General features: G+C 42.4%; 1 non-coding gene across 1 annotated transcript; it reads right to left on the reverse strand.

Annotated features, from left to right (window-relative positions):
* Window positions 1–24,819: 24,819 nt before the first annotated feature.
* LOC116600439 lies at window positions 24,820–24,927 on the reverse strand. The gene has a single exon (XR_004289645.1). It is a non-coding gene; the product is annotated as a U6 spliceosomal RNA (small nuclear RNA).
* Window positions 24,928–25,234: the final 307 nt, after the last annotated feature.

Below are 25,234 nucleotides of genomic sequence, written 5' to 3' on the forward strand. Positions count from 1 at the left end.
AAACCACAGCATCAGTGACACTAGTGGGTACGGAATGGAAGAGTACTGCTTGGTATAATAAACTTCAACAATTAGGGGAGTGGCAGTGTAAATGTATTTGACAGAGAAACCTGTGGTCTTTTGTGCACAAAAATCTCTACAAAAGATTAAATTGACCTGAAAAAATACATTTTTCCTTCTTCTCTGGTATATTCTTACTAAACTTATAATTCAATCTTCTGCCTTCCTAGAAAGTTATCTACAATTAGGAGTTAGGTAATAGGAGAAGCACTTACATAATCACAATTCTGACTAACCAGGACTTGGGAGAAGACCTACTTATGTGTAGATTAAGTAGGGCGTAGTGTTAACAAATATCTCAAGTGGGTGTTTTAAAGAGAACAAGGGAAATATTAAGTGAGACACAAGGGAATATGAGTAGGAGTAATGAGATGACAGGCAGAAGGGTGTAAAGAGACTAGAGCAGCCCATGATTGAAGTAAGAAGAAACGTCACTAAAATCTAGAAGACTCAAATAAAATCATGCTATTTCTCTGAGAAGAGCATTTTATGAGACTAAGAGTCTCTAAGATAAATGCGTAGGAAAGTGAAAGTGAAGTACGCTTTTATGACCATGGTGTCCTCTCAGTGAGGATGTCATACTTCAGTATTTTTATCTGTGCAAAAAACAAACAAAAACTAAACAACAACAACCCCAAACCAAAGCAAAACAAAAAAACATCTGTGGTGTTGATATAAAATTTCTAGTTTAACACAGCTGCTAATCTCTTGAAGATGTCAGGCCTCTGCATGATGCACCACTCATTGCAGCCCAGAACATTCCCAGTGTTAGTTACATGCTGACAATTTGTGTAGCTTTGCAAGGGTTAGAGAGCCAGGAGAAAGATACTTAACTGAAGCTCACTTATGTGTTCATGTCCACAGGATAGTTGAGGACATGCTTAGCTGTGTTAAACATTTACAAGAATTTGTTTATTTAGTTCCTTAAACTAATGCTATAAAGTATATTCTCCTATGTGGTAAGGTTAGATTGACTTACTGTATCCAACTATTTTCTATTCTCCCCAAAAGAGAACAGACATTGACTACAGGCTGAAATACTTGACTTTCTCCATTGATTATTTCCAACTGCTATGATTGTAACATTTTCCAGGTAAAAACTGTTCCCTTAGCCTGGATCTCAGAACGATCTGTGCCAGGCAGGAAGCACAGCTAACACATATCATGAACAAGATACAAAGCTGTGTTGTCTGAAATCACTAAGACTTGCAACTTGTTACACACCATAATCTAGTGGGAACTGACTAATACATTTTTTTAAAGATTTTATCTATTTGACAGACAGAGATCACAAGCAGGCAGAGAGAGAGGAGAAAGCAAGCTCCCCACAGAGCAGAGAGCCCGATGTGGGGCTCAATCCCAGGACCCTGGGATTATGACCCGAGCCGAAGGCAGAGGCTTTCACCCACTGAGCCACCCAGGCACCTCTGACTAATACATTTTATTCCTGTTTTGTGCATGATAAAATTGAGTCACTGAAAGAAAAGTTATAAAATTGGCTGAGAATGTACAATTAAAGAGCAGTGGACCTGAGAGGCCATGAAATCCCTAAACTCTCCTAACTTTTACTGTTTGGTTTCAGCGCATCTTTTGTAAACCTCATTCTGCCCTGATTATTCAGACCCAGCCCTCTGCAGTTTCTACGAAACCCACAATAGAGAATCATTGAAATATCAGACCTAGATTCAACTCTTTGGAAAGCTGGAATGAGAAAAAAATCATTTGTTAATAGAATCATGTACATGATCAGTTTCTTCACTGAAAATGGAAAAGACATCATTGGGTTTCCTGAAAAGCTCTTGCAAACATTTAGTAATACTGGACTTTATAGAGTTCCTCATCTGTTTAATGATGATATTTTCTGGGCTAATATTCTTTGGGTTTACGATCCTTATTGTAATGAAGATAGGTTAGAAGTGAGAAGAACAAGATTCCAGTCCTGGTAATATCATTTGTCAAAGTTCAACCTGGGATAAACCACTTATCTTCCTATAACTTCATTCACAGTATTTGTGAAGTAAGGATAGTAATTCCTATGATACAGCCCACAATCGTCATTAAAGAGATTAAATTGTAAAATTAAATTTACAAAATGCCACCTATCTCATTTAATCTCTCCAGCTTCATCTGTTATAAAGATCCACATGCAAAAATAAATGGTTATTCTTCTCATTAGGGCCTCAGCATGAGAAAGGGTTTGAAGGATCATATACAGATCTTTAACTTTGCGATGAGAAATGCAGAGTTCCAGGTAAGGGTTGAGAGAGGAAAGAAAATGGAAATTGTTCTCCCCTTTACAAAATGCCACAAAAGCTCCTATATTTGTTTTGTGAATCTGTTCTCCTTTCTGCAGTGGGGAGAAGAAAACACATTCTGTGATGAAGCCTAGTAGGGATGAGCTCCTAGGTAACTGGAGACAGGGAAGAAAGAGTAGTTAGAGGAGAGGCAAGATTATTTACTATATACAAGGTCTCTGCTCTCCCAGCTGTGTATACAGTAACCAGCTTTCTAGTGATAAGCATTTGTCAAAATCAGCAATCAAACTTGGAGATGGTTCAAGAAATCATCTTTTCATTCTTTCAGAAACATTTATTGAGGGTCCTCTATGTGCCAAGCTTTGTTCTACCTCTTTGGAGGTACAGGAGAAAACAGAACAAGGTCCCTCCTTGATGTACATTTTAGTGAAAAATGACAGACAATAGGCACAAAATAAATAAGTTCATAATAAGTAGAATTTCAAAGGTGACCAGTTCTATGGAGAAATTCAAAAACAGAGACCGAGTTGGGGTGGAGAGATGGAGAGACAGCTCAGATGGCCTGGAAGATACTGCTGAGAAGACGGGGGAGGAGCCTACTAACCAAGGAAGAAATGCAGTTGCAGGAGGGACTGAGGTAGAAATGCAAGACAACTATGGTTCAAGTATAGTTTGACGGAACCTAGTCAGAGAGAAGTGCTGAGGCTCCATTTGTATAGGACTTCTAGGCCAGGAGATGTGTCTTCACTTGCTTGAAGCATAGTTGGAAATCACTGTATGGCTTAATTCTGCAGTGATGTGGTCTTCATATATTTTTTTTAAAGATCACCTTTGATCTCTGTGCAGAATGTAGACAGAAGTGGGTCAAGCAAAGAGACTGGGAGATCAGTGAAGAGGCAAGGCAGTAATCGAGTAGAAGATGCTTGTGATTAGATTGGCTACAGGGGCAGAGTTAGGGCAAAATGGGCAGACTCGTACCACATTTTGGCAGTGGATCCAGGGAAACACCGTGATGGCTTGGAGCTGCAGTGCAAAGGAAAGAAAAACCGACAAGGATTTCAGCATGGATTAAGGTTTTGGCATTTTACTAGATTAGGAAGATTTATGGAGGAACCCGCTGCCATGGGTGGGTAGTGATCGAGAGGTTTCTCTTGGATACCATTCTGCATGACAGTCACAACATCCGAAGGGGCAGATGCAGTAAGCAGTTAGGTATCCAGTCTGGAGATCCAAGGAAAGATTTAGGCAAGGGATATGGACGAGAGATTAATCTGTATATGCGTTAAATTTAAATCCCTCGTGATGAGGGTGTAGATGAAAGAAGAAAACCAAGAAAAATCCTAGAGAAATATAATATTTAGACCCAGAAACCACCTACCACCCACACAGAAGTAGCACAATAGCTAAACAATAAATATTTGGCAAATGAATAAATTTGTTACCAGAGGGGCTGCCTAATTTATTAGGAAAAACACTGTGCTGTGCCTGGGCCAACACATCTGGTTTATCTATTAAAATATGGTAAATTTGTCATTCTTATGCTAATGACTATTAGGGATTGACTGTTGAAGACTATTAGTCTTCATTTTCTTATATTTTCATCTGCTCTTAATCTCTGCATAATGCTGGTAGTTTCTGCCATTCTCCTGGCCTGAAATCTCCAAGATTTCAAGAGGGAAATCTTGAGCGGATTTTGTTGATCATCCTTTCAACTACAGACGTGAAACCGAGGTTTGCTTTTATTTCCCATCTGTCTTGCACACCCACGTGATCCAGTCATTGCCGTGGGGAGCTTCTGAGTGTCCTGGGTTGCCATGATTTGGAAGGGGCCGAGCAGAATGTTAGCCCTCACAAATGGCACTCTGACTCCGTTATCAGCGTGTCGCAGGGAGTCAGATATTGCTGGGAAGCCCACACCGGATGGTTACAGAACTTCATCCTGAAGGCCATTCACAGTGCTCATCTGAGCTGCAGCAGAAGACCTTTCTTTCGTATACTGACTTGGCTCCCACTTTTCAGTGCTGGCACCCATGCGGACAGATTTGGGGTGTTCTCTAGGTGCTGATTGCTCTCTGCTCCGTGAAGTGGAGTGCCTCCCTTTCCGTCTCTAACTTTCCTGACCATCATCAGCTCTGCAGATTCTTAATGTTGGAAGGTGTGTGCCTCTTGAACTATGAGCTCTCTTTCCCATGTGCTATTTATACAGAAATACTGCGTTTCTTGTTGCGGGGACTTTTTTCTTGTTGCTATTCAAAGCTAAACTCATGCTATTCAAGGTCATCACTTTATTTTCATGAGATGACTGTCTTTTACCACTTTGATTTTGATATTTTATTCCACGGGTGGAATTGACATTCCTTGTAGACATCCTCCTAAGGCTATTAATGAAATCGAAATAACTGGGGCGCCTGGTGGCTCAGTCAGTTAAGTGTCTGCCTTCAGCTCAGGTCATGGTCCCAGGGTCCTGAGACGGAATCACGCATCAGGTTCCTGCTCAGCAAGGTATCTTTTCTCTTTTCTCTGCCACTCTCTTGCTCATTCTCTCTCTCTCTCTCTCAAGTAAATAAATAAAACTAGAAAGGAAAAGAAATTGAAGTAATTGTTACTGTTGGGGAGGAGAGAAAACAGGATAACCAGGAAAAAGTGGAGAGAAAAATCTTAGGTAATACTTAGAAAGAGCATCCATTGGTAAAATGTGTTAGGTAGGGAATATTCAGTATTATACTACTGTATTTTTATTTTGTTTCTCATGTTTTAAAGGAAACTTTCAGGGCAAAAAATACGCTTTCTAACATACAGAGAGCAGGGAGGCTTTGCCACCCTCCTACATTCTTTGTCTGTACTATATAAAATTATTCTCCAGGAGATAAGACCCTAAATGGCTCCATTCTGTCATGGTTTGAGTTTCTGCAGAGGCAAACCCTGTGCTAAGGATTTGAGTGCAGGTTGCTTACGCAGGAAATGTGCCGGGCATCGGGAGTAGGGAAGTATGGGAGGAGAACGAAGTCGTTCCCGGTACATTAGTGAGCAGTGTCGCCGCCGGCGCGACCAACCGACCAGGGTCGAGAGGGTAAGAGGATGGTGAAAAGAAATTAAGAGACAAAGAGATGGGGGCAGGAGGAGCACCAAGGAGGATGTCCAAGAGTGCCAGTTTTATTCAAGGCTGCGAGGCATTATATAGCTAACAGAAACAATCATAAGAAAGTACCTATTTTTAGCTGATTACTAAAGAGTTTGTAACATGCACAGAAAATCCTTCAAGCTTTCCCATTATCTATTTCCCAAGCCCCAAAAGCAGACCTTCTAGCGCCAGATGGACTGATTTCAAGGCCACTCAAGACATAGTTTGTGAAAGCACAGCACGGTCTTACAGTGGTGTAGTCTATAGCCCATGCAAGGGCCGCAAGGATCAGCCAAGAATTTCTGGCCCCGGCCAAATTGTCTCTATCTGACTAGCCAACGTGTGGGGAGTCACGTAGGCGAGCGCACAACACGTAGCACAGACCCTTTCTCAGTGCTACTCGACTTTATTGACCTTAGCCTTTTGTTCGGCTATTTAGCCTTTAAAGGAGGCATAAGTCAGGGCCTGGTTTGGTCCTGTCTCAAGCCTTACCATAGCCTCCTACAGAGCAGGTTACCAGAGAGGACAGCTGGGGCTCAAATACAGCTGGGACTCTTGGGAGGTCACATGGGTGTGCTTCAGTAGGTCATGTGGGAATGAGGAAGCTTTGTCATTTGGCTCTCGTCTTTTATTGGCCAACTTCTCCTTGGGAGATCAGCTGATGTTCCAGCCTGCCTCGCATGGGCCTACCACCTCAGAAGAAAGTAGGGACATGGGATATGCTTGCAGTGGAAAGCTGTAGGCACCCTTGAGAACTGTGAATGCCAAGGCAGTATGTGTGCGGCACTTAACCTCTCAATCTCAGTAGCTTATGAACAGCAAAACGCTTTTCTCACTAGTACTGCGTGTACGTCACAAGCTGGCACACTCGTCTGTCTCATCAGTGATGTCTCTTCAGAATGAGGCTGACTGAAAGTTGATGGTCTCTGTGGCAGAAGGAAATGGAGCTCTAAAGGATGAGACACAAGCAATTAAATTCTCCTGCCTAGGGCGCCTGGGTGACTCAGTGGGTTAAAGCCTCTGCCTTCAGCTCAGATCATGATCTCAGGGTCCTGGGATCGAAGCCTGCATCGGGCTCTCTGCTCGGCAGGGAGCCTGCTTCCCCCTCTTTCTCTGCCTGCCTCTCTGCCTACTTGTGATCTCTCTCTCTCTGTGTCAAATAAATAAATAAAATCTTTTAAAAAAAAAATCCTCCTGCCTAGAAACAATAGCTGTCACTTCTTCTGACAACTCATTGGCTGGAAATAGTTACACGATTCCTCTCAAAAACAAGGGAGCCAGGAAACTGAGTGTGGTATACGCCTGAAAATAAAAGAGAGAGACAGAGAGAGAGAGAGAAATAGATACAAGCAGGCAGCACAACTTACCACAGATTTTTTCTTCTGGTCACCAGATATTTCATTAACATTCTTCTCACATGCAAATATTCTCACCCTCTCCCTAATGAAAACTACCCCAAAAGTCCTGTCCAGTCTCAGAATTAGGAAACACCTTCCCTCCCCAAGCGCCCAGTAGACAATGGTGCAAGCAAATAGACTCCCATTTGGAAATGGGAATGATGGAAGTACAAAGCTGACTCTCATCTGTGGTAATTCTGATATCCTACTGGGCAGACACTGGAAGGGGCTTCCGACAGGCAGGAGAAGCATCCCTCACTTGAGCTGCATGTCTCCCAAGGGGAGCTCCCTTGTTTGTTTCCTGCGTGAAATATGTCTCTACTTTCTGGGACATCAGTCATTTTCCATAATCCTTTTTGGTCAGATTTAGAGTGGGAGTTGGGCCTACGCGCTCCTTGAAGAATGAGTAGATTTTTCTTAACCTGGGTCTTTGTCATAGAAAGTCGAGGGCTCCCGGGTTAATTCTTAAGCAAGCGCAGTCTCCTCTACCCTAGACTAATGCAAAAAACAAATACACTCTTTCAAAAACTTAGGTTTCTTATGAATATTTGATTTATGCTGCTCCATTTGTCAATAATCCCACTCAAAATTCTTCTCAAGACCAATTTTCATGTCCGCCATCTTTCTTTTCCTCCTTACTTCACGCCTTTGCCTCTCTATTTAGTTGAAGGTGTTTGGAACATATGAGGCTCACACTGTCAGTCTTTTTCCCCCACTGAATCATTTTATCCAACTGAAAGCTTTTACTGGGGCTACCATAATCCATTCAGAGGTTTTTAAACAGTCAGCATAATAGCCACTTGATTTGAGTGTAGCTGCAAATTTGAATTTTAAATCTATGTTACTCAAAGCATTTTTCAACTTTAATCTATCATTATTTGAAGTTGGAAGCAATTATCTCTACTGTATTTACAAGTTTCCAAAATTGCAGGGACCCTGCCCCCCCATTTTCTTTCATTCCTTCTTGGAATCTGGTCAATTCTTTTCTCTTTTCTGTTCTTCTTTCTGACAGCTTGCTGAACACAGCTACTAGCAACCAATACATGCAAATACCACTTTCAACCTTTTCTCTGTTGCTAAAAGTTCATTAAGTGCATGCTTGGCTCCCCAAGTTATTGTAGGCATCAGTTCTACCAAATGTCTTGCCAGCGTATAATATGGAAAGCTACCCTTCTCACTCTTGAGAGTAGTTTTCTTTCTACCCACCACCTGATTCCTAAGCCAACGGCACACACTTTTCATATTTTTTATGGTGGTGTTCTACTTCTAGATAAACACTTCTACGTCAGCCACTGTGGTATAAGTAATGCTGCAATAGGAGCAACCTGGAAATGTTCAGTGCTGCAAAGTAACAGGCTTACTTCTTAATCTTGCTTTTATATCCATCACAGTTTTGCTGGGAGATTTGCTCAGGGTCATCTTATTCTAACTACATGCTGATGGAGAAGCCATCATCTTGAAATTTGTCACTGCGGAGTGAAAATGTGGTCTGGGAAGTCTTACACAACAATTAAATGTTCTAGTCCCAAATGGACACACGTATCACTTCTGCTCACAAATCCTTAACCAGAAACTGTCATTTGGTGCTGTCTAGTGACCAAAGGGTCATGAAATTCAGACTTGCCTTTGCTTGGAAAGAGAAAATAATCTAATGCTTATTAAGCAGAGCAGTGACTACCCGAGTCAATTATATGTTTTAAGTAGAACAAATTTGTTTAATGTAATAGTGTTTGCTACTTATCTTTATGTAGGTTGCTAAAAAGGATTTTCTTAGCTCAGATTTTAAGGTGTATTTGTGTGTCTCACTGTAACAAGGAAACTGAAGATAGTGGACATTAAGAATAGTTTGAAAAATAATCATTTGACTCAAATTTTATTTCTTTTTTTTCCTTTTTAAATGATGCCTTTGAAAGAGTAAAATTGTACTGTTGGTATCATATAGTGTATAGACCAATGTTGCCTATTATAAAGATTATATTTCATTTTTATTAAATTTTTCTTGAGAGAGAGAAATGCATGAGCTGACAGTGGAGGTGGAGGGCTGCGGAGAACAGAGAGAGAGAGAGCGAGAGAGAGAGAGAATCATAAGCAGGCTTCATGCCCGGTGCTGAGCCCAGTGTGGGGTTTGATCTCATAACCCAGAGATCATGATCTGAGATCATGACTTGCGCCGAAATCAAGAGTTAGACACTTAATTGACTGATTCACCCACGTGTTCCAAGATTTTGTATTAAAAAAAAAAAAAAATGGGATACAGCCTGAGCAGAGAAGAGACACACTGCTCTCTCCCACTTCCTGGCAGATGGGAGGCAGAGGAGCGCCCGTGCTCTACTGTCTGGGAGTGTGCGGCAGGCGCCCCTGCTGAAGAGCCCGTTCGTACTTCAGCTTTGTGCCCGCTCCTGACCGCTTGGGAATGTAGGACCCCCAGATACGGAAGTTTCAGAAACCCAAAATGTTAGTGATTGAGGGAGCTTTTGATATCATGTAACCTAATTTCTAATTTTTCAAAATAAGAAAACTTTATTAATGGTAGGCATTAGTGATTATACTACAAATAATTACCGCTTATTGAATATTATATGTCAGAAACTGTTTCAAGCAGTTTATATTTGTTTTTTCATTTAATCCTGCAACCAAACCAATGGAGAGATATGGTTATTATCGCTAGCCATGTTTTATATATTAAAAAGCTTCGGTGGAGGGAGGGCCTCTGACTTGCCTAAATTAGTGCAGACAGCCAGTGCTAGGTCTTGGACTCAAATACAAAGCCACCTGGTCCCAATACCCTTGTCGAACCCAGAGGATACGTGCTTGTAGCAGCTCATCTGTCATTATTAGATTTTCATTCTCAGTACCTTCTATTTTAATACAGTAATGCATTACCCGAATTTGTTTTCCCTCATAATATTAAAAAGAAATATCTCTGAGTTCTGTGATAAGCGTAAAGAAATACCTTTGCTGAACTGATTCCAGTAAAGGCTGGATCTCCAAATCCCAAGATGTGTAATTATTGTGTCCAGATGCTGGGATGACAAGTTTTATTTACATGTCCCTCATTTGTTTCCATGCTTGGTTTGGTCCCTCTTTGCTCTGCAGCTGTCCTTGGGGGCATTTCTGCTTAACGGAATAACAAGATCAATGAGCAAGGCTGTTTTATGAGCCTCAACAAATGGCAGAATAAGTGGCTTGATGGTCACGTTTCTGTAGGTCTGTTACCAGGACTTGGACGTTCTGTGTTTTATAATAGCCATTGCTCAGGGAATGCAGATGGAGAGATTTAAAGAGAGCCCTGATGAAATTATGTAAACCCCTGGCTCCACTCGTACCTGAGGTTAATTCCATATTCTCCCTGAGAAAGTCTTTTTCTTCCTCTTAAGGTGTTTCAAGTATTATAATTAGCTACATCGTGTTGGTGCCTTAATTCACCTGGTCAAGGTCCATCAGATATACTTTCTATATCTTATGAATAGTTTCTTCTACAACAAATCTACATGAGGGACAAGTACTCTAAAGGACACAGACTGGTTCTCATCCCTACATTCTAAGGCCTCTGTTTGCATTAATTGGGCAATTTGGCAACATCATCCCTCACTCTATATAATGATATTCCCTTCAAAATTACTTACAACGTTATACTCTTACACTGTCTTCTATTGTAGGTCTTCATAATGAAGAGTCTGTTTTAGTTTCCTGTAACGGATGTGACAAATTATCACAAGTTCTTGGCTTAAGACCAGGCAAATTTATTCTTATTATTTTAGGGGTCAGAATTCAGAGATAAATATCATTGGGTGAAAGTCAGGGTGTCATGGTGTCAGCAAGGGCAGGACTCTGCCCCTTAAGTGGCTTTAGGTGAATCCTTTTCCAGCTTTGCATTCATTTGTTTCTGGCCTCTTCCAACCCTAAAAGCCGGTGGCATTGAACCTTCAGATGTCTGCTCCATTACATCACTTTCTCCTCTGTGGCAATAGTCCCTTCTGCCCACCTCTTACAGTGACGCTTGTGATTATTTTTGGGTCCATTCAGATAATTCAGGATAATCTCCCCATGTCAAGATCCTTAATTTAACATCTTTTGCCATATAAGGCAAAAATCACACATTCCAGATAATAGGAAGGAAGCATCTTTTGGGCTCATTATTTAGCTTACCACAGTGTCCCTAGAAACTGTTTCTCTCTGTTGTAAAGCCTGATTTGAGGACCTTGTCTCCTAGTATGTATTTCTATATATAAGGAATGTGATTTTGAATTTTCTATTGAAAAAATATTTCTCTTAAATAATAAGTGAGCTTTTTCTTTATATAAATCATGATGGCTCCATTTCAGTCTTTTTTTTAAAAAGATACCAGGTAATGTGCTTGAGATGCAAGGTACTTATAGGCCAGTAAAAAAAGGTAAATGGGTTAACAAGGTAAAATAAAATGTCTTCATGGAGTAAAGTGAGGGGTCCTGGGAGAGGTGACAGTTGACTTGGGTTTTTCAGGTAAAGAATTTGCATAGGAGAAGGAAGGCAGGGACATAAATGAATCCCAAATTGAGGGAAGCATTAATTCATTATTTAATAAAGATTCTTCTAGCACCATTCTGGGCACTGGGGATGTCTGAATGAACAAGAGATATAAAGCCCCTTTTGTGCAGTATTTGTATTCAGGAAAGAGGAGTTAGACAATAAGCTTAAGCAAATAAATGTATAGTCAAGTTAACACAACAACAATTAAGATGAAGACAACTGTCATAGCCGAGGAAGGAGACGTGGTCTATACAGCTAGGGTAGTGGCTCTCAGGCAGGGGTGACTTTGTCCCCTCACGGACATTTAGGAATTACAAGGACACATTCTTGGTTGTCAGAACAGGAGAGGTGCTGCTGGCATCTAGTGGTTAGAGGTCCGGGATGCTGCCAGACATCCTACAATGTGCAGGACAGGCTCCCAACAAAGATTGATCTGGCCCATATGTAGGTAGTGCTGAGGTTTAGGAGCTCTGGGCTAGAGGATCAAAGTGAACTTGGTAGGAATCAAGGTCACAGAGCTTAGCAGAGGCCTGCTCATAAGAGCCTGTTGGCATTGGTAACCATTTGGGTTTCATTCTGTGTGTAATGGGAAGCTGTCAGAAGGCTCCAATCAGGGAAGCCAAATGATTTGATTTGCATTTATTTATTTATTTATTTATTTATTTATTTTATTGTTTATTTGACAGAGGGAGAGAGAGATCACAAGCAGGCAGAGCAGCAGGCAGAGAGAGAGGGGGTGGGAAGCAGGCTCCCCGCTGAGCAGAGAGCCCTACGTGGGGCTTGAACCCAGGACCCTGAGATCATGACCTGAGCCGAAGGCAGAAGTTTAACCCACTGAGCCACCCAGGCGCCCCAGCATTTATTTTATTTTTTTGAAGATTTTATTTATTCATTTGAGATGGAGAGATACAGAGAGAGAGAGAGATCACAAGTAGGGGGAGAGGCAGAGGGAGAGGGAGAAGCAGGCTCCCTGTTGAGGTGGGAGCCTGCTGTGGGCTTGATCCCAGGACCTGGAGACCATGACCTGACCTGAAGGCAGAGGCCTAACCATCTGAGCCACCTGGGGGCCCCTGATTTGCATTTTAAATAATCCCTTCAGCTGTTGGGTAGAAAGAACGGCCGCTGATGCCACAGGGATCCGGAAGAACAATAGGAAGACTGTTAACATAACGCATGGGAGCTACTCCTGACGGGCGTGAGGCTTTTAAAGTTTGTCTTCAAATTCTTGGATACTCCTCCCTTCAAGACATCGAACTTAATTCCCCCTTCCCTTGAGTGTGGACCATATCTACTTTTGTTTAGCAGACGGAATATGGTGGAAGTGACAGTGTGACTTCTGAGGTTAGGTCATAAAGACATGGTGTCTTCCACCTTGCTTCATCTCTGGGGGAAGCCGGATGACATGTTAGAAGGACACACAAGCCCTGTGGGGAATTCCATGTGGTGGGGAAGTGAGGCCTCTCTCCAGTACCACACAAGGGGCTGAGGCTTCTGCAAAAAGCCATGTGAATAAGCCTCCCTGGGAGCATGTGCTACAGCCCCAGTCAAGCCTTCAGATTACCGCAGCCCTGGATGACATCTTGGCAGAGACTGCACGAGATCCTGAACCACAGTCACCTCTAGACCTCTCTTAATTCCCCACTCACAGCAGCTGTGAGTCAATAAATATTTATTGGGGTTTGGAGATATTTTGTTGTGCTGCAAAAGATAACCAAATATAGGCAAGGACCCAGGGTCAGCAGAGGTCGGGCCAAGGGCAGGAGGACTATGGAACAGCTAGTAGAGGAAGGCAGTCGTAGATACCAGTTACAACAATGTGACCAAATGTAGCATCGGAGAGTGTCGTAGCTATGAATATCTCTTTGTTTATTTGATGTGCTCATGTATATATTAACCAAATATCCTTGTTTTCTTCCTCTCCCATTTCACCCCCATCTAATATAGGATGTGTTACCAACAGTTAACTTTATACACCAGACTTAAATAACAGGAATGTAGATCGCTGTAAGAATGAACATCACCGGGACGCCTGGGTGGCTCAGTTGGTTACGCAGCTGCCTTCGGCTCAGGTCATGATCCCAGTGTCCTGGGGTCGAGTCCCACATCGGGCTCCTTGCTCAGCGGGGAGCCTGCTTCTCCCTCTGCCTCTGCCTGCCACTTTGTCTGCCTGTGCTCCCTCTCTGACAAATAAATAAATAAAATCTTTAAAAAAAAAAAAAAAGAATGAACATCACCATGGGCATTAAGGAGGACATGTGATGTAATGAGTACTGGGTGTTATATAAGACCGATGACTCACTGAACTCTACCTTTGAAACTAATAATATGCTATATTTTAAGCAATCGAATTTAAATAAATTTAAGAAAAGCATGAACATCACCCAAACACAAAAATAGGACTTTGCCTCCTTTTTGGTGGGAAAAGGTTAGCATGTTTTCCTTTGTAGGTGGGACCTGTCTCATCTGTCTCATGTTAGGTAGAAGCATATCTTTCTTACTCTTTTTTTTTTTTTTTTTTTTTTTGGAAATTAGTATGGCCTTGTTCGAAAGAGGTGTGTATGGTTGCCAGGTCGGCCATGTGTGCACTGCGGTGGCCTTGTCATGTGTCAGCTTGCCTAGGCTGACCTCCGTTTCCCAGATTTCTCTGTGTATTTTTGGTTAAAGTGAGCCACAATAGAGACGTTTTTAGAGTGAAAATTGTTGGGCAGAAGTAAAATTACAGCCACTTTGGTTTCTATACTCAGTAGTTGGAGACAGCAGATTTGTAGCTTCCATGTACCGTTGCTTATTTGCTGGAGCTACCTTGTTAGGGTGCAGCATCAACCGTGCCTGAAACTACTTGACCTTCCCCTGGATTTTTTTTTTTTTTCCCATCTTTTCTGACCTGTGGGCCAGATGCATATTTAGCTCTGTACTAAGGGGCAGCAGCTTCTCTTGCAGGATCACCACATTAGCATGGTTGGAGATCCTGGAATGTTAGGTACAGGGCCACCTCACCTTCAGTAACCTTGTATCCTCCACACGCAGGTTACCCAGTCCCACAGTTCTCTCCGGTCATTTCCAATAAAGTCAACCTTTCTACTGACTCAGTTTCAAGTACCTGTTCATTCCAGTTCACCCACTAACATACCTCACATCCAAGTGTCTTAATTTCCAGGACTTACAACCCATTGATATCACTGAACGTAACCCTTTCATGACCTTACCAGCCCTCTTACTCAGTTTAAATTCCATGCTTCGTCACCGTAAATTGTCTCCCACACGTACCCTCAAGTCTCTGTTGCCTCTCATCCTTGCCTCGCAAAATCCCTGCCGTGGTTAAATCCAGCCTTCCACTTATTTTATATCTGTACCCCAATAACTGCACATGGGCTGGGGAACTCCTAAACATGACTGCTAGAGATGGCATGTGTGTGCTCCCCCAAGTGCGTATGCTGAAACCTAATTTCATAACTAGTCGCATCACATAAGCCCTGTGTGTGGCCCTCAGACTTATTGTACCTTCTTAGTTCTCTCAACCCTCCGTTCTTTCTGACGACAGCGGCATGCTGCGTTCCAAGGCCCCCAGGTATCCCCACTCTTCTGAGTCCTCACTCTCGTCTACCTCAGGGTTTGGCCTCGCTTCTCTTTCACTGAGAAGACGAAAGCAAAGAGGGAAGAATGCCAGCGTTGCTCGTCATCACCACTAAACTACACACTTGGCTTGTGCCCATTTATTATGCCTTCTGGCTTGTCGTTATGGATGACCCAAGCCGCCTTCTACTTGGGTCCGATTCTTCAACTTGAATGTCAGGTCTTGTGCCCTCTCACTGATGCCAGGAGGTATTTATGGTAACCCCCTCTTCTTTCATGAATGGTCAGTGTTACTGTCTCTAGTTGATCATAATCTCAGTTTATAAATGACTTGTGTAAGTCATTTATATAAAAGCCTTTTTTTGACCCTAGTATCTCTTCCAGTTGCCCCTCGTTATCTGCCTCCTTCATAGTAAATATTTCCAAATAAATTGTCTGTATATATTAGCTCTGATTTCTCTTCTCCCATTTTCTCTTGAATCCACCCCATTTGAGCTTTCACCTCCTACTTACCCATTGAACCTCTTCTTGTCAAAGTTACCATGCACCTCTTTGATACCGTGTCCACTGGTTACTTCCTGAGTCTAGACCTTACCGGACCTATCAGCTGCCTTTTGCATAGTCCCCTTCTTACACACCATTCCTTCTTGGCCTCTTGAACTCTACACTCTTTGTTTTTGGCTTACCTTGTTGGTTGCTCTTCTTAGTTAGAAAACAAAATACACAAAAAAGTTTATTTTGTCTTATTGTTTTCTTGTCATTGTCAGCTCTTTCTCACTGTCCTGACTTCCAAACTTTGGAATGCCCCAAGACTTAGTCTTTGAATCGTGTCATACTCTGATGATTCCCATTTTCTCTTCCTACATACAGCCCTAGCGAAGCTGCGCTTCCACAGCCTGCTCCCCTCACCCAGGGACAGTCCTGTCCATCCAGTTGTTTAGGCCCAGAACTGAGGGATCATCTGGTAGGTTCACTCCTCAGGACTTGGCAGTTACTATTTCTTCTGCTATGATCAGACTCCAGACAAATACATCAGTGGCTTCCCCACTACCTCAGGCCTTTCATTACTCAAAAGTTGTAGGGAAGAATCTCTCTGATCATTCAACTAGAAATTGCAGCCTTCCCCTAAACCCCCTTTCCACCCTCTTGTACCCTTATCTCCCTTTCCTGCTTTATTTTTTTCCATGCATATATGATCTGATGTTTTGTATTTTTAACTTATTTGTTTGTGGACTGTCTCCCCACCCCCAACATATAAACTCCACAAGGACAAGTATCTTTGTTTTGTTTACATTATATCCCCAGTGTCTAGACAGTGCCTGGTATATGGTAAGTGCTCAAAAAATATTTGTTGAATGAATGAATATGCCTCAACGGACTCTAATTCCTTGTGTATATTTGGATCTCAGCGAATGGTTGTTGAATAATCTTTGTTCAAGATGGAAAAGGATCAATTGAGTACATACTTATATTTTGCAAATGAGAAAACTCAAATCTTAAAAAGCAAGTGATTTGCCATAATTGCACAAATAGGACAGGGCCATCACTAAAAGTCTCATGTTAGTACACCTAATATTTAAATGTGAAATACATTTAAAAATTTATAAAAATGTGAAATACAAGCAGAGGTTGATGGACTTCAGATAATTTGGAGCAGTGAGGGCCAATTTTTTGTATCTGTTCTGTAAATATTTATTTAATACCATAATGTGCCTTGCCCTGTTCTTCAGTCTGTAGTAGAACGTCAAACAAGACAGAAATGATCCCTACCCTCGAGGGGCTGTCGAAGGAGATAATTAAACAGGCAATCATTCTAAAATGTGATAGGCCATAAGGTAGGGAACTGAAAGGTACCCTGTGAGCAGAGAGGGATACCTGACCGGGGAATAGTCTTCCCAGATGAAATTATTTCTAAGGTGTGACCTAGGGCGAGGCAGGAGAAACTCAGCTCCTTCCCAAGCAAAGCCAGGAAGTGTGTGGCCAGAATCTTCCCTCTTTGAGAGTCTTGGAATTCAGGATGTGCAGTGATCTAACTGGATTCCCATTAGCTTCTAACCCTTACCCCTCCCTGATTAGTGTCCTTGTTCTCTCCACAGTCAGCATTATCAACGTCTGGGCCATTGTTTTTAGTTTCTGGTAGAGAAAGAACTTGCCCCTTATTTGAATTAGGTGGCTTAAAAAAAAAAATCTAAATACACAGTGTCACGAGAACTTGAGCCGTGTTGGCATCCCATGAATGAACCCTGAGGATGAATATTTTCCAAATGGCCCTGAAGGTGCATTCTATAAAAATCTGAACTGGCTGGATAACCCGTTCTTCTCAGAGTGCCCAGGAGACTGAGATCTTCTTTCTTGCCTTCTCCTGTCTGCCTCAGCACGCCTTTAAATTGCTTATTAGAGCAGTTAGGTGTTTAGAATATTAATAAGGACTAGCATACTCGTCTATTCAATTACAGTGATATGTTAATATTCAGAATTTCGGTGTCATCTTAATTTTGGAGTTTGGGCCACTAATAAAGGCAACACAGAGTCCAGGTGATTTTCAGATCATTTTATCAGCATCACTAAAGTAAAAGGATAAGAATTTCTATCCTGGATTGCTTTCCATTGCGGAGTTGATGAGGACACTGTTCTGCGGGCAGTAAGGACCGTAAATTTATAAGGGTATGGAAGACAGATCACGGTGCAACCTAGCTGTTGAAGTTCTCATCCGTACCGTAAACAAAGAAGAATGAGAAACATTTACCGTGCACCGCAACGGTCTGTACACGAAAAGAGACTGTGGAGTGGGGAGCCGGCGCAATTAAGTTTCAGTCTTTAAAATGTCACCGCATTTTAGACAGTTCTGTATAGAGCTTCTCACTTTTATTTTTTATCTTTCATCAAACTTATTGAAACTCCTGTCTTGTCTGGAGAGCAAGTCACCGAAAAGCAGGGACCAAGCGATTATAGATCCCCCGTACGTTACAGGTTCTGAGCTAACACCGTCCACTGTTCCAGTATGACAATGGTTAACATGAGTAGGTCTGTCTTTATAACATGCTTATACCACTGTAGGACACCCGGATAGCAGTCCCTAAGCTGGGTAAAATGAATGATCACCATGCGGGTTGGCAGAACGTTCAAATTGGAAAAAAATAAACTGAAATTTTAGGGGCCACGTAGTGTTGCCATAACGGATGATGGCGAAGAATTGGGCCCACACCCAGAAGGTGAGGAGGAAGGATTAAACCAGATGCTTCTGGCAAGGTCAGCAAAGGACCTCTACAGGATAGAATGTGTGTTTCTTCTGACGGTGAACACTCTGGCCTCAGTGAAGTCCAGCAATGTCATTGTGTTAACTTCAGCTCAGCGTTTAGTCATTTCTTCCGGTTCCAGCAACATTGATGATAGTGTTTTGCTTTTGGGCTTCCATTACTGTTTGTGGAAGGGCCGTCCCACCCTCTAGATACTGGTTTTGTTCCTTTATCTGTGTGCATGTTGTCGTTAGCACGCACACACACATATATATTACAGTAATTTCATGCCTTTTGACTACTTTACAAAGTACGTGTTTGTTCAAAAGAGGGATATGTCATTAATATCTGTGAATTCCTCTGATTTAACAGATGGAATGATTCTTTTTTTTTTAATGCAACCTTAAAATGGACTTTTTCCTATCTATAGTGACTCCTTAGCATGTGATAATAAATGTTGGTGCACATTTAAGGATGCGAAGAAACGACCTGTGATAAATGTTCACTATGTGGAATTTAACAGATGTCCTTGGGCTCCCCGGGGACTCTTGCTCCATGTTCCTCGGTATACATGAGAGACCCAAAGGCATAAACAAGGCTCTGATGCATTGACCTATGGCAGAGGTTGCAGACACGTGGCCCACAACGATGTTTATTTTGTCATGATTTTAAAAACTTTTTAATATTTTAATATTATTTGATTGGTCAACACTTAAAAAATTGAGAATGTGCATAAAGACATCTGACTTTCTGCTTGTCGTGAAATGTTAGGCACCCAGGAACACTTGACGGGTATTTCAGGGTTCATTGATAGAAGCTTCACATCTGGCCGTCGAGGAAAAAGAATCCCCATTGGCAGCATTTGTCAATTGCTGTGCTGTCAGCGCTCCGGCTGGTACTGATTTCCAGCCACGGAGGTGATGTGAGTACAGTGGAGTTGGGAAGATAAGCACAGTCAGCTGTTGGAGACCGGCCTGAGCCAGCTCTCTGCTCTCTGGTCAATCTTCGACACAAGGGGCTGAGGTTACTAGCTGCCCCCTTCAGGGAAAGCACGATCGCCATCCTTCCCTCCATTTCCTACGGAATCTATGTCCCCTAGTCAGGTGACTTGCTAATCCACAGAAAAAGAAAAGAGCTGACCCCGTCAGGACACTGTGATAAACTGGGGCCTGGTTGGTCCTAAATTAGAAATCAGGACAAGGATTAGAGGAGCTGTCACTTATGAATCAAGTCTTGTTGTTTCGAACTGACTGTTAAGAGAAGTTACTGCACATTCGCCTGAACTATTAGTAAGATAGCAATCTGGCTTCCTGCAGGTCTGAGGACAGCATCTGGCTTCCTTGACTGATTATTGCAATTAAGGGTATTGGTTTCCTGGGCAGGTTGCTCTGGGTCGTGGGTCATATTCGGTCATTTTCATATATGGTCTGGCCATTGTCTATCTGTATATTCGGTCTCACTTGGTGTCCGTTACTGCCCTTTTCATGGACTATCTTTTCTCTGTCCTACATTCTTATTTCTGAGGGGATTTACAATCTGTCTGTCCATATTAGGTGCTCCAACAGTCCAAAGAAGTTTTATAAAAGGCATATTTTAGGTGGAATCATATTTATGATAAGAAATACATGTTTGGTCTTCCTCCACGGTTCTGAGCACATAGCTCCCAAAGACCTTGGATTTTCCTAAGCTATGCTAATGAGATGAATTTTGGAAAGCTACGAATGGGAATTGGTTGCCAGGGGAACCAAACCCCTCAACCTTCAGGGAGAGGAGAAGGACTGAAGATTGAGTTCAGTCACCAGTCATCCATGATTTAATCAGTCATGATCCTGTAACAACGCTTCCATGAAACACTAGAAAGGATGGGTTTCAGAGAGCTTCCAGGCTGGTGAACCCGTGCAGATGTGGAAGAATGATGAACTAATGCCCTACCCACACACCTCGCTCTGCGCATCCATCTGTGTAAGTTAAATCCCTTTATGGGAGAGTGGGAATCCAGTAAGTGAAATGTTTCTCTGAGTTCTGGGAGTGCTCTGGTAAAGTAGTGGAACCCAAGGAGGGAGTCACTGGAGCCTCTGGTCTGCAGCCAGTGGGCCAGATGCACAGGGGGCAACCCGGACCTGTACCAGGCATCTGAATTGGGAGGGAGGGGGGTTCCATCTTGTAGGATCAGTGTATTAACATGTGGGGTCCGGAGCGATCTCCAGGTACTACTGTCAGAATTGAGTTAATTATAGGGTTCTCAGTTGGTGTCCTGGGAAAAAAACCCACGTGTTGGAAATGGAGAATACCAGAATCATGGCTGCGGGAATGGGAGATGGATGTGGAATGGTCCAAGGAAGGAGTGGAACACACAGAGAAGGCCCATTCCCAGCAACAGGTCACGCCCAAGGGACCCAGCGCTTCTCTAGGGCTGCCACTGTTATTTTGGTGTTGCTCAAATTTTAGCTTAGGGCTTTCCTGGAGGAGTTTCCATCTCAAGTGAGAGCCAAACTTAGATGCCATCTTGAGATATTGAAACCAGAGAAGGGTTCAGTATATCCTAGCGAAGCAGTAAAGTGTAATATGCCCGCAGCCAACAATGGTGGCTGTTTCTGCAGTGCTGTTGACCTGGGATCAGGCCTGGGTCAGAGTCCAGCCTCTGTGGCCTCTGGTCATCGGACCGAGCCCCTGTCCTCATTTGGAGCAGCACTGACAGTGAACACTGCCATCGAGGTTCCCTTTAAAGCTCAACAAATAACACAAAGGGAGCTGCGCTTCCAAACACCTTTGGTTTCGTATCAGAGACTCGTTCCTGGGCGTTGGGATTCCTGGATTTTTCTCTTCCTTCCACTTCTACCGTGCGGGCGGCTCTTCAGGACTCTGCTTTCCTCCAACCCTCAGCCACTGGTCTTCTCCACTCTTTTAAATAAACTTCCAACTTCTTAAGATATTTCTTCTGCTAATTAGAAGCAATCAAATAGCTTCTCTCTAGTTTTGCTTTATCTTAATGAAGGATGAAGACTTTCCCTCCCATTATTTTTTTTTCCTACCTCTCTATTTTTCCTTATTTCTTCTTTTCAGCTTATCCTTGTGTCCTTTGGCTTAGCTGTTCCTGGGTTTATGGTTAGTGTTGTTGGCGGTTTAGCAGACGGGCTGCGTTACTGAATTTGCTCTGCTCTGCATTCAACGCCGTACGATATCCAGCTGTGTCTTCTGGTTTCACAGCAAGGCCACCAGAAAATAGTTTCTCCTCCCAGCTGATACACTGAACTTTTCCATTTCAAACCATCCACGCTAGATCCTTAGCAGAGGAAAAAAAAAAAAAAGCCATATCATTTTGCATTATTTGTGGCGCTATCTGTTCAAATACATTAGTAGGTATAGAAAAGCAAAGGAAATAGCTAGGGAACCACAAGGCGTCTAAGGTTGTGAGGATAATGGAAAGCTACTGGATTTTTTTTTTTTTTGACCAGTGTGTAATAGAAGGTAAGTTGCTAGTGACCGCACAGTGCTTTGGGTAAGGTTTAAATGGTAGGTGTCTTCGTGCTACTTGCCTTCAGACAGATTTTTAAAAAGTATCTCCATCTCCTCTTTGGGGCATATATTGCCTTTTGAATGTATGACTCAAAAGTGAGCACAGGTGTTTTTTCAAAAAGAAAAATTCACTCCTTCCTCCTTGCAATCATTCCTCCCGTCGAGGTGGCCCATGACTCAGCAAATTCTGCCCCTTGTCCCGGGAGCTGTGTGGTTTTAGTCCATGGTGTCATCCAGTTCCCGTTACCCAGCAGTGCACCGATCACCAGCTGCTTTCAGCTCAGCTGCTATACCCCTCAGGGTTCCAACAGAGAAACAAAACAAGAGAGGGAACGAGAGACAGATTGATTGACTGATGGATTGATTTTAAGGACTGGCTTACACGATTGCGAGTGCTGGCTAGGCATATCTGAAGAAATCCGTAGGGCAGGCTGTCAGGACCGGCGCGCTAGACTTCACAGGCCGGATCTGCCCCAAACTGCTGTCCACAGGCAGGGTTTCTTGCTCTTCAGGGAAACCTCAGCTCTGCTCTGACAGCCTCCTTGCTGCATGCATCGGGCCCACACAGATTATCCAGCAGGATCTTCCTTCCTTAGAGTAAACAGTATAGACCTTCCTCACATCTGCAGATACCCGCACAGCAGCACCCAGTGTTTTGTTGGGTAACTAGAGACCACAGCGTAACCAGCTTCACATATAAAACCTTCACAGCCGCCCTTCCTCCAGAGAACTGACCTCAGGCGGTAGGAGCTCCCTGGCCTGGGGGGATATGCTCCCAACTCAGCAGCTGCCAGTCCCGCACGGGCTGGGGGGGAGGGTTTACAAAGTCCCATCTGTTCTCTTGTAAGATGGGGATGATCTGGAGTTCACTTTATATGAATTATTATATATAACATATGACAGTACTATATACTATGTTATATATTGTTATAATATATAATATATGGTGTCTATAAAATATGTTCTATATGTAGTGTATAATAGAAATCGCATTATGTATTTATTTAATTTATATATTAAATTCACAAAAGCACATACATCCTAAATTACCATTGCCTTGTGTACCAGGAACCATGCCTTGCTTTCGCCAAATCCCTTTTCCTTTTCTTCTTCCTGGGCATGTAGGAAGACGACGTTATTTTAGGGCCAGGTGACTAGATCTGGTTGGGGGCTCTAAGCAGTGACGTGTGTCCCTCAAGGCCACAGTAGAGAAGGGCAAAAGAAGTGTGGGTTCTCTGCATTCTCCGTTTCCTTCCGTGGCTGTGTGGATGGTGTGGCTGGTTTGCTTGTGGCCGATGCTCTGGAAGGTCCAGTTGTGTGATGCAGCTGTGCAGATCCGCGTGTCCCCGCCTAGGAGGCCACCGCCCTGGAGAGCCACTGTACCTGCTGCGGGTTTTCATAAGCAGGAATTAACCCTTTCCCTGTTATGCCCCCGAGACTTTATGATTTATTTGTTACCAATCTACCGTATATACATCCTTTCTTCTCTTAGGGGAGAGATATTATACCTACCTAAGGTCTTTGGTTTTGTCCTTGTTTTTTTGTTTTTTTTTTTTTTTTGTCTTTTGTTTTTTGTTTTTTAAGATAGAAAGTAAGCCATTTTCTGAAGCCACCCTGCCTTCTCACACTTCCACGCTCATTCTGGTATTGTCTTCTTGGTCTCGAAAGTCCCCAGGCTGGCTTGCGATCAGTCTGAGGTCCAGTCCCTATCCTACTCTTAATAGGCAGAATCTTAACTAGATTACTTGGATTCCTCATTAATAACAAAGTGATAATATTTTCTAGTCAAAGTGGTTTTTCTTCTGTTTTGTTTTTTACTTAACAAACCAGTGTTTCCAGAAGCCCTTAGTGTAATCTCTGATTCAGAAGTCAAAATGCCTAGCAGAGACTCATTAATGGTTTTGCGGTCTTCTTTCCCCCCTATAAAAAGCCTACACATCCTTTAAGGCTTACTTCAAATGTGACCTCTTCTTGCTTAAATGATTTCCGTTTTTCCTTTGCAATCACTAGGCACAATATGTGCTCCTTTGTTTAGCCTTATTTCGTTCTGCCTGGAACTAAAGCTATTTGTTCACACATCTTACTGCTTTCTAATAGATTTTCAACTCTTCAAGGGCAGAAAGACCTGTTTCTTTCATCTTTGTATTTTTCTCTTTCCTCCTCACAGCCACCAGGTGAGCTCCTGGCAAGTAGGAGGTTCTGGATGATGTTTATTAAAATGGAATGAAATGAAACCTAGCAGGTTTTGCAAATAAAATGGACGTGTCTTTTTCCCAGAATCTCCAAAGACTTTTTGGAGAGGAGAGCAAACGAGATGGGCAAAGTGCACCCAGTGTGCGTTCTCTAAACCATTAGCAAGGTTAAAGCTGAGTGTCTCTGCTGTCTGGCCCTAGGACAAGGAATGTTTGCGGTTAACCAAGTTTTATGCGGTAGTCGTTCTACATGGATTTTGCACAGCTCTGCTGATAACAAAGACACACCGTGGAGATATTTGACATTTTTCTTTACAGACCTCGTTCCACTCAGCTCTGGACTCTGAGCTGAACTTAGCTGGCTAATGGCTGTCAGAAGAGCGAAGGAGGCTGCAACTTCAAGTCTCCGAAGGCAGCGAAAGAGAGAATGAGACCTACAAAGGCATTTTAGCTTTCACTCCCTTTTTGTGGCTTTGACCACAGGGTTTAAAAATAATTGCAATGGCAGTGATCTGGATACTTAGGAGAGAGCAGAAGCAGTGTGTTTTGAAGTGTTTGCTGTTCTTTTCAAAGAAGTCATCATGATTGTTAGAATAGTTCGTGGAATTATGGTTAGAACAATTTTTAAAACTTAGCTTTATAAATTTAGCTTTATAAAATTTAGCTTTTAAATGTAGTCTTAAAATAGAGGAATGGAAAAATACATCATGATCCATTAATTCTAAGAATATTCTGAGACATTTACAAAATCATATTTTTGCAGGATATTTATCATTTGAGAGAAAGGTAAGAAGGAGCAGGTTATCAAGGAGGAGCACCTTGATTAAATGTGTATGTCTCAAAAAGGAGGTGTGTGCATGTGCATAGGGAAAGCCTGGAAGGAGATACTTCAAAACATTAAGAATATGTGTTCTTTTCAGTTTTTGACTGGCAAAACCATTGTAGGTAATTTTCATGGGGTGTTTTTTGTTTTGTTTTGTTTTTTGTGTGTGCCATCCTGACTCAGGATCCATGTTAACCTTCTCTGTATGGTTCCAATTTTAGTATACATGCTGCGGAAGCGAGCACAGTTTTGATGTTTTTACATATACTTTTCTGTGTCTCCTTTTATATGTCTATAGAATTTCCTTTTAGCTTTTCCCGTAGTTCTGCTGTAAAAAAAAAACAAACAAAAAAACCCAGAAAACAAAAGATGACTTATTTTGACTTAATAAAATAGTGTACCTTTAGGTACTTCATATAGGGTAGACTCATCTCTAAGCATTTTTCTGAAGTTATCTTACTTTATCTTCATACAAATCCTGCTATTATTTATAGTTATTTGCCAGGGGAAGGATTCGAGGCATGGCAGGGTTAGGGACCATGGTTGTGGCGA

The sequence above is a fragment of the Mustela erminea genome, chromosome 9 (assembly GCF_009829155.1).
Source record: "Mustela erminea isolate mMusErm1 chromosome 9, mMusErm1.Pri, whole genome shotgun sequence".
NCBI classification, from domain to species: domain Eukaryota; kingdom Metazoa; phylum Chordata; class Mammalia; order Carnivora; family Mustelidae; genus Mustela; species Mustela erminea.